This window comes from Nansenia antarctica (genome assembly GCF_963989245.1).
Source record: "Nansenia antarctica genome assembly, chromosome: 17".
Taxonomy (NCBI): domain Eukaryota; kingdom Metazoa; phylum Chordata; class Actinopteri; order Argentiniformes; family Microstomatidae; genus Nansenia; species Nansenia antarctica.
In genome coordinates this window covers 22,521,809-22,534,290 of record NC_137687.1, presented here as the reverse complement: position 1 = coordinate 22,534,290, position 12,482 = coordinate 22,521,809, and the positions used below count along the sequence as shown (strand labels likewise).

The 12,482-nt window shown below is 43.2% G+C and overlaps 1 protein-coding gene across 1 annotated transcript in view; it reads right to left on the bottom strand.

Moving 5' to 3' along the window:
- Positions 1-10,909: 10,909 nt before the first annotated feature.
- Positions 10,910-12,482, bottom strand: part of lsamp (limbic system associated membrane protein) — a 598,465-nt gene continuing 596,892 nt past the window's right edge. Inside the window, exon 6 of the mRNA XM_080547401.1 lies at positions 10,910-12,482. This exon is cut by the window's right edge and continues 859 nt beyond it. The gene's annotated coding sequence lies outside the window, so the exon portion shown is untranslated.

Here is a 12,482-nt window from a genome sequence, read left to right as displayed (position 1 = left end):
CTGGCCTGTATCTGTCTCTCTCTCTCTCTGGCCTGTATCTCTCTCTCTCTCTCTGGCCTGTATCTGTCTCTCTCTCTGGCCTGTACCTGTCTCTCTCTCTCTGGGCTGTATCTGTCTCTCTCTCTCTGGGCTGTATCTGTCTCTCTCTCTCTGGGCTGTATCTCTCTCTCTCTCTGGTCTGTATCTGTCTCTCTCTCTGGCCTGTATCTGTCTCTCTCTCTCTGGGCTGTACCTGTCTCTCTCTCTCTGGACTGTACCTGTCTCTCTCTCTCTGGGCTGTATCTGTCTCTCTCTTTCTCTGGGCTGTATCTGTCTCTCTCTCTCTGGGCTGTATCTGTCTCTATACCAACCAACCTACTATACTATTATTACTACTATACTAACCACTATTACAGTTACAGTGCTATCAGTAAGTATTCACCCTCCTGGACTTGTCCCACATTTGTGACTGCTGCTGGTGTTTCTGGACACCTCTCGGAAATGAGAAAGACGTCAAATTCGTCTTTAAAGTTTTTTTGTTTTCCAGATTTTCGTTTTTTTAGCTAACATTCAACTCGAAGATGTGAAGTACCCACTCGTTATTTTTCCGAACAGTTTTACGTTCATTAAATAAGTGTAATCTATAACACAATGACTTCGTTTCTTGTTGTTTGATGGGGATTCATTATTTTTGATGGGGATTTTCTCTGCTTAGTGATTTCAGGTGTAGCAACTTTCAAATAGTCATGTCGTCTTCAATTTGTTTCCAATTTCAATGTATGATGCATCATTTGAAAGCTGACAATCTGTAGTTTAAGCACATGTAAAAAAAAAGAAAAATGATTTCGCCTACAGGTAGCACTTTTCATTGGCCTGTGTCACATTTTGTTGTTATAATCTAACTTTATAATAGATTGTGCACAAAATACCCCATAATGTCAAAGTAAAAAACATTTGAATTTTTTTAAATTAAAACTTACTGAAGGGCCTTCAGTGAAGGCAATGTCTATCCCTGAGAAACATACCATGGCGTACGTACAGGATTTAAATCTGAGGATTGCTTAATAGTGTTGTTTAAGAAACGGTTTGAAACAGACATTAACATTAACCATAACATTTGAAAATGAACACAAAGAAAAGTTTTGTTTCCTCAAATCAGGTAAAGTGATCAGGTCGATCGTTGAGTGTTGATCTGTTAACCTGTTTTCTCTCTCGTAAACACTACAGAATCCCGCGCTGCAAACGAAACAGTTTAGGCCTGCAGGGTTGAAATCCTGCAGAGAGCTGGCCAATAGTGTAGAAACAAACCTAACCTACACAGAAATAACAAACATAATCAGGTTTTCCTCCCTTAAAACAGGCAAAGTGATGAATCTCTCCTTGAGCAGGTCCTCTCTAGTACATTCAGTTCCAAGAAGACTTTCTGGAATACCTCAAAGGTATATTTCAGTTCTTTGGGGTAGCGTAGGTTTAAGGCCTAGATAAGGTCCATCAAGAAGGAGCATTCCTGTGCTACACTAGGAAAACCCCAGGACTGTAGGACTGCGGCTCCATCAATTCGGTTGTTATGTCGTGACGTGTTTCCGGGTCCGAACGTTGGCTGAGGCGCTCTCTTCGAAATGCCTCAGTAATAACAATAATTCTTTATATTAGTATAGCGCTTTTCCGAGACTCAAAGACGCTGACAATATGGGGAAAACTGGAAAGTGCTGTGTCCCTTGTTGTATGAATAGATCCCAGTCTAAAAAACGATTGAACTGTCATTCTACCGCTTTAGTACACTGGTACTCTGGTGCTTTAGTACACTGGTACTCTGGTGCTTTCGTACACTGGTACTCTGGTGCTTTCGTACACTGGTACTCTGGTGCTTTAGTACACTGGTACTCTGGTGCTTTAGTACACTGGTACTCTGGTGCTTTAGTACACTGGTACTCTGGTGCTTTAGTACACTGGTACTCTGGTGCTTTAGTACACTGGTACTCTGGTGCTTTAGTACACTGGTACTCTGGTGCTGTAGTACACTGGTACTCTGGTGCTTTAGTACACTGGTACTCTGGTGCTTTAGTACACTGGTACTCTGGTGCTTTAGTACACTGGTACTCTGGTGCTTTAGTACACTGGTACTCTGGTGCTTTAGTACACTGGTACTCTGGTGCTTTAGTACACTGGTACTCTGGTGCTTTAGTACACTGGTACTCTGGTGCTTTAGTACACTGGTACTCTGGTGCTTTAGTACACTGGTACTCTGGTGCTTTAGTACACTGGTACTCTGGTGCTTTAGTACACTGGTACTCTGGTATTTGGACCCGGAAATTGCTTGTCAGACTTACCAACCGAATGGCTCCCCCCACATCCACTGGACTGTCCACCTGTCTGACTACACACACCTGTCTGTCTACACACACCTGTCTGTCTACATCCACTGGACTGTCATCATTGCTGCCCCTGGTTGACTACAAAGATCTCTCGGATGTTGGCACCCTCTGCAGCAAACTATCAATCAATCAATCAATCAATCAATCAAACTTTATTTATATAGTCATGCATTGAATGCAAGTACTGAATCCAAGTACTGTAAACTAAACTACAACTACCACCCTGCAATGTCACCTCTCCTGCACCTCCTGCCTTCCTGAAGAAGGCTGATTCTAGCCGGATGGTTGTGGTCCTCCTCCTCCACGCACGCACGCACGCACGCACGCACGCACGCACGCACGCACGCACGCACACACACACACACACACAGACAGACAGAGACACAGAGTGACAGAGAGAGAGCGAGAGCATGCTTTATTTACCAGAGACACCATTACATTGACGAATCCGTACCGTCATTCAAATGTAATTATACTTAAGTGGCGTGAAACAAGGCCTGCCTGTCTGTCTGTCTGCGAGGTCACTCCCTGCAGGCCTCAGAACAACCTCTGGTCTATGATTATGAGGAGGACGTTGCCATTTTCGCACTGATGGAGCTGTCTCGCCTCGGGGGGGTAATTCACCTCTGCCTTCTTGGGGTTCTTTATGTTCTTGGCTGGAGTCCAAGTTTCATCTGGGGGTCTTCTCTTGAGAGAGTTCATTTCCTGTTCTGGGTAACTGAGTTTTCTCAGTTTTGCTCTGTAATTGCCCATCTAGAATTTGAGACTGATTTTGTCTCCAACTGTCTACAAGTCTGAAAAGGATCCAGACTTCTTTAGGTACGGGTGCTTTTGCATCCTGAAGCCCTGACGGATAGGCTGTAAACCTTGAATATACTTTCTGGACACCTCGACACATGGACAGGAGGAGCCGGGGATCGAACCGCCGACCTCACGATCATCAGACGCCGGCTCTACCTCCCGAGCCACAGCCGCTCCATCTCTGTATCAGGGGAGGCGCTGGGGGAGGAGCTGGGGGAGGCAGGGGGAGGCAGGGACAGTCCGAGCTGGACTGGGGAGAGCTGCTATCAAGGCAATCTGGGAAAGTCAAAGTAGGGAGGAGGAGGGAGGGGGCGGTAGGGAGGGGGAGGGAGGGGGAGGTAGGGAGGGGGAGGGAGGGGGTGGTAGGGAGGGGGAGGTAGGGAGGGAGGGACGGGGAGGTAAATTTAAGCCACTTTGATGGTATCTTTGTCCTTTATCTCATCTATACAAATGAAGTTATTATTAGTTGTCATCAAGGTGAAAAACTGACCTGCAAAATCAGTGTCCATGTATGTCTCTCGCACAATTTGTCTTTAGCTAGCTCAGCCACTGTCCCAAGGAGTGCGTAAGGCCAGCTGGTGGATTTCTTGCCACAGAAGGACCCACAGCCGCCTGGCAGACATCTCAGCTGTCTAAAGATCCTGTCAATAGAGTAATAGGCACATTAGTTATATCTACATTAGTTGGTGCTAAAATGCAAGAGACCGTAAAAATGTGTCTGAAATTGATTTTTTTGAGATTGCTTTATTCTCCAATTTTGTAACCTTGTACTTGGAGTGCTATCTTGGCCAGGGCTCCCTTGAAAAATAGATTTAAATCTCAAGGCACCTCCTGGTTAAATAAAAATATAAGTTGATGCTAAACTGCAAGAGACTGTACAATAGTCTGGAAATGGTTTGTCTGTCTAACTATCTGCTTAAAAAAAACATAAGCGACATGGGCATTAGAAGGCCTTAATCAGTTGTGGATAAAGCTTGAGGAAATGGTGCCTCGGATGTTTTTACTGTGGCAAAACCTCCAAGAATCTACACAAGGTACCAGATCATCTCCTCTGTGTGAAATGGGGAAACCATTTTCAAGTCCATTAGAGAAGCTGTCATGACGTGTTTTTGTTCCTATTACGAACGGAAGCAGAGATAATAAGCAACATAAGCCATAATCACAGGGCGGCTGTGGCGCAGGAGGTAGAGCCGGCGTCTAATGATCGCAAGGCCGGCAGATTGGTGGCAGATCGGTGGCAGATTGGCGGTTCACATGTCGAAGTGTCCTTGGGCAAGACACCGAACCCCAAATTGCTCCCAATGAGTGGGCCGGCACGTGCATGGTAGCATGCCGCCATTGGTGAGTGAATGTGTGTGTGAATGGGTGAATGAGAGGCCGTTGTAAAGCGCTTTGGAATAAGGCGCTATATACAGTAAGTCAGTCCATTTACCACCAGTTTTCACAACCGTTTCCTCCAACTGTCTTTCGGCTGACTAAGTTCAGCGGAACTGACTGTGGGCAATTAGTCTTGTCACTCCACTTGTAAGGAAACTGTCTGATTAGATTCTTATAGAGCAACATTTTTCTTGGTTAGACATTTGAAGCACAATGCCATTTCCAGGCGAACGATTCAATCCAAAAGGTCAAGGAGCACTTCCGGTGGATATCCAGACAAAATGTCAAAGTACTTATTTCTTCTTCTCCCTGGAAAGTCTGAATGCTTACTACCCAAACAGAATCTGCAGATACAGTACCAGTCAAAAGTGTGGACACACTTTCCCATTCAATTGACTGGTACTGTACGTGATCCACAACCTTTCCACCAAGCCTCTTCCAATTTCAAAGGTCTTTTAACACTAGAAGAGCCGTGAGGGGTCACGGTGACCCCTGTGAGTAGAACAAACATTTTATCTTTCCACTCAATCAAATTTCAGGACCCTCCTTTCATGACTTTTCCTAGATGTTCTACCACTCAGTATCCTTACATTTTCAAAATCACAAAAATAAGATAGTATAAAGCTGTTTTGCAGTTTTTCTGTGTAGGAGGCAGGCTAAAAAAAGAAGCGCCCTCTAGTGATCTCTGAGTGTAAATAGCAGATTTATATTCTAAAAAGGGGGTCTATTTGACCCCCAAGGCAGCTCTACTAGTAGGTAAAATAGGCACGGCTGTTGTAGTGTTAAAAGTGGCCCTAGCGCCATATCCATATCGCTTCACATCAACAGTCTTACAGAGAATGGCTAAGTCTGTCCCATACAGATGGTACCAAAGCATTAGTTGATGCTGCTGGGCAGACTCAGTGATGTGGGTATGGGTGACATGGCTATAGAGTGGTTCAGGAACTGCCTTGCAGATTAGAACCCAGTGTGTTTATACAGAAGATCACAAGTCAAGCTTCATGGATATCTCTAAGGGAGTCCCCCAAGGCTCAATTCTATCCCCTGTCTTGTTTGCTATTTCTATAAATAACATGTTTACAGCTAAAGTGCATCTTTATACAGACGACACCATAGTCTACTCTTCCCTGAGCCAAGCTGTTTATGAGCTCCAGACAGCCTTTAAACAGCTGCAGGCCTCATTATATGGTTTAAAGTTGGTTCTCATTGCTAAGAAAACCACATTTATGATCTTTTCCAGAGCTTGCTCCCAGATCTTAGATAACGTTCACACCTTCACACCTTAGGAGGGGACTCAATTGAAAGAGTGTCATGATAAGTACTTGGGTATTTAGGTGGATGACAGCCTCTCTTTTAGAGTGCACATTAAGAACCTTTTTATTATCGAAATAAGGCCTGCCTCAATTTAGTAGTTAGAAAAACACTTCTATGTTCTTTAGTGTTCTAGACTATGGGGACATTATTTACATGCATGCTGCCTCCTCTACACTTCTGCTGCCTGGACTCTCTCACTCACTCACTCTTCTCCATGCCTTATATTCAACTCATTGTTCCATACACATCACTGTGTACTTTATGACCTGGGGCCTCATTTATAAAAAAAGTACTTTGACTTTCACGTAAGCACATTTTTCTAAACAGGCATTATTTATAAAACGGGCTGCGCTTGTTTAAAATTGCGTACGTGCTTCCTTCTATAAATACCAATGCAGGTAAAATGAGGTGAATGAGCTTTGTATTAACGCCCTGTGATAGCGACTCAATTATAGCGGCTGAATTAAGACAAGTGCTATAATATAGGGTAGGTGTTCATCTGGAAGCGGGAGAGGGCAGAGAAGGGTGGCTTCTCGGTAAGTTGCATTTGTAACGTTTGATCATGACAACTAACCAGGGGCCTCATTTATAAAAAAGTACTTGAACGTCATCTTTGACTTTCACGTAAGCACATTTTTCTAAACGGACGTAAGCATTATTTATAAAACGGGCTGAGATGGTTTAAAGTTGCGTACGTGCTTCCTTCTATAAATACCAACGCAGGTAAAATGAACGCAGGTGAATGAGGTTTGTATTAACGCCCTGTGATAGAGGCTCAATTATAGCGGCTGAATTAAGCCAAGTGCTATAATATAGGGTAGGCGTTCGTCTGGAAGCGGGAGAGGGCAGAGAAGGGTGGCTTCTCGGTAAGTTGCATTTGTAACGTTTGATCATGACAACTAACCAGGCACATGCTTATACTCAGTACTCAAGTTGTAAAAGAAAATCAGGGGAGGTGGTGGATTTTATCATAAGAGGACAATTTTAGCATCCCCTCAGCGTCAGTGACTTCAGTGTCAGTAACTTGGTAAAAATGTCATTGCATGTGTGCGTGCCCCCTCGCACCTTGAAATAGCAGTAATATCACACTCATTGATAAAATGACATAAGGTGAGGGGGGATGGCAATTTTAGAAGGGGGATGATTTTGACTGTTTTTATTTCAGTGGGGATGTCATCGCCCCTCAACTCGAGTGCTGCTTATACTGTAATAATATAATAGTCTTATTCTTTTCAGGTGACATTGAAAACATGGCTGCGAACTCCCTTTGCGAACTCCCAGACACCAGAGAAAATCCAGTATAATTTAGCACGTGGCCGGGCAAGGTCCGCTGTGGAACGCACTAGCCATGTTGAAGGGGAGATAGACAGCTCCAAAGGGATATAAAGGAAGACTGAAATACAATCATAAACATCAGTTCCCTTTAAATCATTTTCTTGGCTGATAACAACATCGTTAATTTTATTACGAGCCTTCGCATAAATTACAGTGCGGCTCACATGCCTGTAATAACTCCACATAACCAGCAAGGTCAATACTCGACGTAGACCTACGATCGTTTCCACGGTCAAATTGACTCACGTTGAAATGTTATAAATCACTACGTTGACGTGGTTTTCTACGTACGCCACGGGTAAGATCAAATTTGATCCAAAGTACTTTCTATAAATGAGGCCCCTGGTCTCCTGGTCTTCATTACGCCTAAGGAGACAGCACGGGGCGGCTGTGGTGCAGGAGGTAGAGTCGCTGTCTAATGATCACAAGGTTGGCAGATCAGCGGTTCGAGCCCCGGCTGGCCACATGGCAAGACACTGAACTCCAAAATTGCTCCCAGTGAGCGGGCCAGCGCCTTGCATGGCAGCTTGCCTCCATTGGTGTGTGAATGGGTATGAATGGGTGAATGAGAGGCTGTTGTAAAGCGATTTCGAGGAGCAAAAAAGGCGCTATATAAGTGCAGTCCATTTACCATTCAGCATCACTAGTACATCTTTATGACCTAGTCTCCTGGCCTTCATCAAGCCTAAGGAGACAGCATCACTGGTACATCTTTATTTACAAAGCCATACTGGGCAAACTCTCCTCATATCTGTGTAATCTCATATCACTCACCAACAGCTGTTAGGATTTTCGCTCCACTAGATCGTTACTCCGCCAGGGGACCCAGGGTTTGCTTGGAACTTGGCAGAGCAGCTTTCTCTGAGCAGAAGAGTGCAACTGCTATTCCTAAGATGGATTTGATATTATTTATCTGGTGTCCCTTTCTGTTTTTATTGTGCTTTATTCTCCAATGTTGTAACCTTGTACTTGTACTGGTGTGCTATCTTGGCCAGGTCTCCCTCGAAAAAGAGATTTGAATCTCAAGGGACCACCTTACAATCATCTTTTTGGACCAGAATCAAGATTTACGTATATTGTTTGCTTCCCAGAAACGCATAGCAGGACACACATCTCCAAAATGAGAATTAACAATACATATATTATTTTATTTGCATGTTACAGGGTGATAAACACAATTGTACCGTTAAGATACAGTGTTTTAAGCTTTCTCCAAAAAAAGGGTTACTCATCAAACATCTCGATCCACATTCAAATACAGAACACTGAAATTCAAACAACTTGTGTCTTGAACATTTTTCTTGTTTACCTTTTATATACTATTTTTGAAAAATCAACCGCAAAATCAACCTCGACCATGAATGAAAGTAAGAAAACGGGACATTTCTGTGTAATGATTGTATAACGAGATCCTCTAGTCTAGGAAGTTCTTTCCTGCCATGGAGAGGTACAAACAAGACATTCAAGTCATGTTGTTGTTTACTAGTGAGTATCATCAACAAGAGAACTTAGGGACAGACTCAGAAATAGTCTAAAAACATTGTATATACATGTGATGTGAGGGAAAAGAAAAAACACATTAAAATAAAGGGTTGCAAACCATAACTTATTGTGAACAATTTTAAAGGCGTAGTTCACTCTAAATTCTAATTTCTGTGATTAACCAGTTACCTTTACTACAGTCAATACACCAAGACACTGTTTTTACGACGATACCCCACAACTGGTAGCCGACTCGTTGTCCAACACAGCGTAACCCCAGTAAACAAAGAGTCCAAAAGACGTCCTCCTCAGGGAAGCCGGAATGCGGGTTCAGGTGACGTCTTTCTAGGACGTCCAGATGACGTCTTTCTATGGCCGTCCAGATGACGTAGTCTTATGGACTACAGAATAAGACGTCCTAAAGACGTCATCTGTACGTCCTAGAAAGACGTCATCTGAACCCGCATTCCGGCTTCCCTGAGGAGGACGTCTTTTGGACTCTTTGTTTACTGGGACGGATGAGGATTTATCAGATTATATCGGAAATGTGTCTACTGAAAGTCTCTAAAATAACTGAGATATGGAAACAAGTGTCTTGAGTGGAGTGAAGGTACAGTATCCAGTATGTAAATTAATCCAAGAAGTTAGACTTTAGAGTGAACTATTAACCCTTTCCGATCACTTCATTCCATGCCGCCTGTAACTATTTCAATGGTTTAAAACAAGTTAAAGAAACTGAACAGAGTGTGCACACACAAGCCAGTTTTGTACAGCGATGGGAAGCAAAAATGGTTGTTATTAGTATTCTAGGTAGTCATATCCGTCCCCTGTAGGTCTCTGGCTGTTACTCATTAGGGGAACAGGTGCTGTATCCAAAGGCAAAATACAGTCCTTCTGACCCCATGTAGACACTCTAGGCTCTCAAAACTAATTTGTTAGCTAAGCATCTGACATCTCTCTCGTCATTGGCTAATGATACTGTCAATCACTCCAAGACCCACCCATTTTTTGCCCAGTTGGCTATGACAGGTAAGGACGGGTACAATAGTACACACACGCCTTCCTTCACATGTAAACACACTGTGGATCTGATACACTCCGTTGTCTAAGATAGCAGACAGTTTATTAGCTTCTTAAAGGGATACAGAATTCACTTTTTTTTTTTTTTTTACACCTTATGGTTCAGATGGTTCCTTACCCTGGGCCAGGGGGGTATTCCATCAACATTGCTTAAGGAAAATCCAGGCTTATTTTTGAGAAATTCTGTGAGACTTATAAAAGAAAATCCAGCCTTTTTTCGATAGGTCTCGCGAGATTGATCAAAATAAGCCTGGATTTTCCTTTAGCGACGTTGATGGAATACCCCCCCAGGAGAAACTGTAATCCACCGTTCAGAGTTGTTCAAATAGCCACCTCTGACTTCAGATTCAACTTTAGCTACTGCTAACAAACAAAAATCAATGGGTATGAATGGGATCAAGAGACAAAATTCAACATTTGTGGACAAACCCCCTGAAAGTACATCCAGTTTCTCCTGACCCATGGACTACTGTCAGGGTAAGGAACCATCTGAATCTAAGATGTAAAAAAGTGAAGTATCCTTTTAAGGAGAGTATTCTCCACAGGCCCGATGTATCAATCAGAGAGTGCTAACAGGTAGCTGGCCAAGCAGAAATGACGCAGAGATAGAGAGTAGTGGCGGACTCAGGCTGTTTGAAGGGCAGGGGCGAAAAGACAAAAAGGGGATCTACTGCACAACATGGGACCCCATCAGTGCACATGGTCAAGTTTAGACCATTGGAAGGGCAGCCAATAGGGCACATCCTCTAATTGTGCCACTCAAAAGGGCACTTTAGTGCAATGTTTTTCAACTGTGGGGGCACATGGTCAAGTTTAGACCATTGGAGGGGCACCGATAGGGCACATCCTCTCATTTTCACCACTCAAAAGGGCATTTTTGCCACTCAAAAGGGCACTTAAGAGAGACGTTTTTCAACCGTGGGGGCACCAGGAGGGGCGATCGCGAACCCCCCTTGAGTCCGCCAGTGGTAGAGAGAGAGAGAGAGAGAGAGAGAGAGAGAGAGAGAGAGAGAGAGAGAGAGAGAGAGAGAGAGAGAGAGAGAGAGAGAGAGAGAGAGAGAGAGAGAGAGAGAGAGAGAGAGAGAGAGAGAGAGAGAGAGAGAGAGAGAGAGATTTCCTCACTTCCTCTATCCTCACCACCTTCTTCAATGTTCATTGGAGGAGAAGCTCTGAGGTCCCTCCCCTAGAACATTCTCCTCCAATGCCTTTGGAGATGGAGGTGAGGAGAGAGGACTTGAAGTTAATCAAGGAAAGACCTTTGAGGTTTGGGTCAGAGAGCGTTCCTCCTCGCCTTATCCCCTCCCCATCGTTACGCATTGATGTCGAAAAACAACAGGACGGGTGAAAGCAAATATTTGGTAGCTATCAACTATGCTACTTTCACAACATCCCATGTGTTCAGATCAGAGAAGATGAAGAAGAGAAAGGAGAGGACACCGTTCTGGACTGTCGGCATGCAGCCTTCAGCACCATGGCATCGCATGGAACGGAAAATGTGTTTGATACCATTCCGTGTTCCGTGTTCCGCTCCATGCGTCACAATGAGCCGGGCCTCTGATTCCTACCTCCGGCGGCCTCACCTGTCAGATAACGTTCAGTCATGGGTTTCAAAGCAGACGGAACACTGTGAATCTAAGTCTTTTATGGGTAAAGGACTTAAGTATTACTTACATGTCGACAGTACAGTACCATTAAAGTTCGATTTTTTCTGAACACAAGTGTCACACAAGGTCAAAATGGAGGGTCAAACTGACCCACGTTTTATCTCAAGGATGACAAAATGTTTACCATTTATTTTGGCATTCAACCCAAGGCGCCTATAACGCTGTATTATGTCCAGTTAGGGAAATGTTTTTTTTTTTTTAAATTCTATTAGAAACCACATACTCTACTCTGCCCTCCCAACCAATTACTCTTTTTGTAATCTGAAAGGTACAATAAATGCACAAAATGACCATCATATTAAACCCTTTTTTTAAAAACATTTTTCTCTAGTGGTCATGACTTGCATGGTGCAGCCATTTGCTCCCATGGATAACTACATGTTCATCATCAACAAATTACTAATCCTATTTAGAAACATGGACACATATTAAATTTGTCTTTCATATACGGAACATTGGATTCAAGTATATATATATATATGTATACACACACCATTAAACTGAAATGATTGAAAACTGAAAAGAACACATCCTCACAAAAACAGAAAAGGAAAGCATATCATTCATTGGTGTCAGTTTCAAAACTGTGGTTTTTCCAAATCCCAAAATCAAAAGAGAAAGTTAACAACATAAAAGGAAATATATCATAATATGGCAGGCCTTTTTCTGAAGCTAAATACAGTTTGCCATAGAGAAACTGCACAGCATTATTGTCATTCTGTAATCATACAAGCAACATAAGATACCACAACCAGAATGACTATTTAGCTTGTTACATTGGTGTGGAACAAGTCCATTTTTATCATAGAGAAATACAAAATTGAATATGTACAGAACACATCCATAATACCTATGTTTTGCTTATGGAAAGTCTTGAAAGGAAAAGGATCCTTTGTTTCCTAAGTGTAACTTTTCAAGCTGAAGCTGTGTGAGGTTGAGTAACTCCACAGTGTCCTCATGCTAGAGTATGCTGCCTGCGCCTCCTCAGCCTCAATGAAAAAACAACAATTCTGACAATTGATGTGTCCAAAACTGAGGCATTTCACCGTAACAGACAACTGACCATGTATCTATT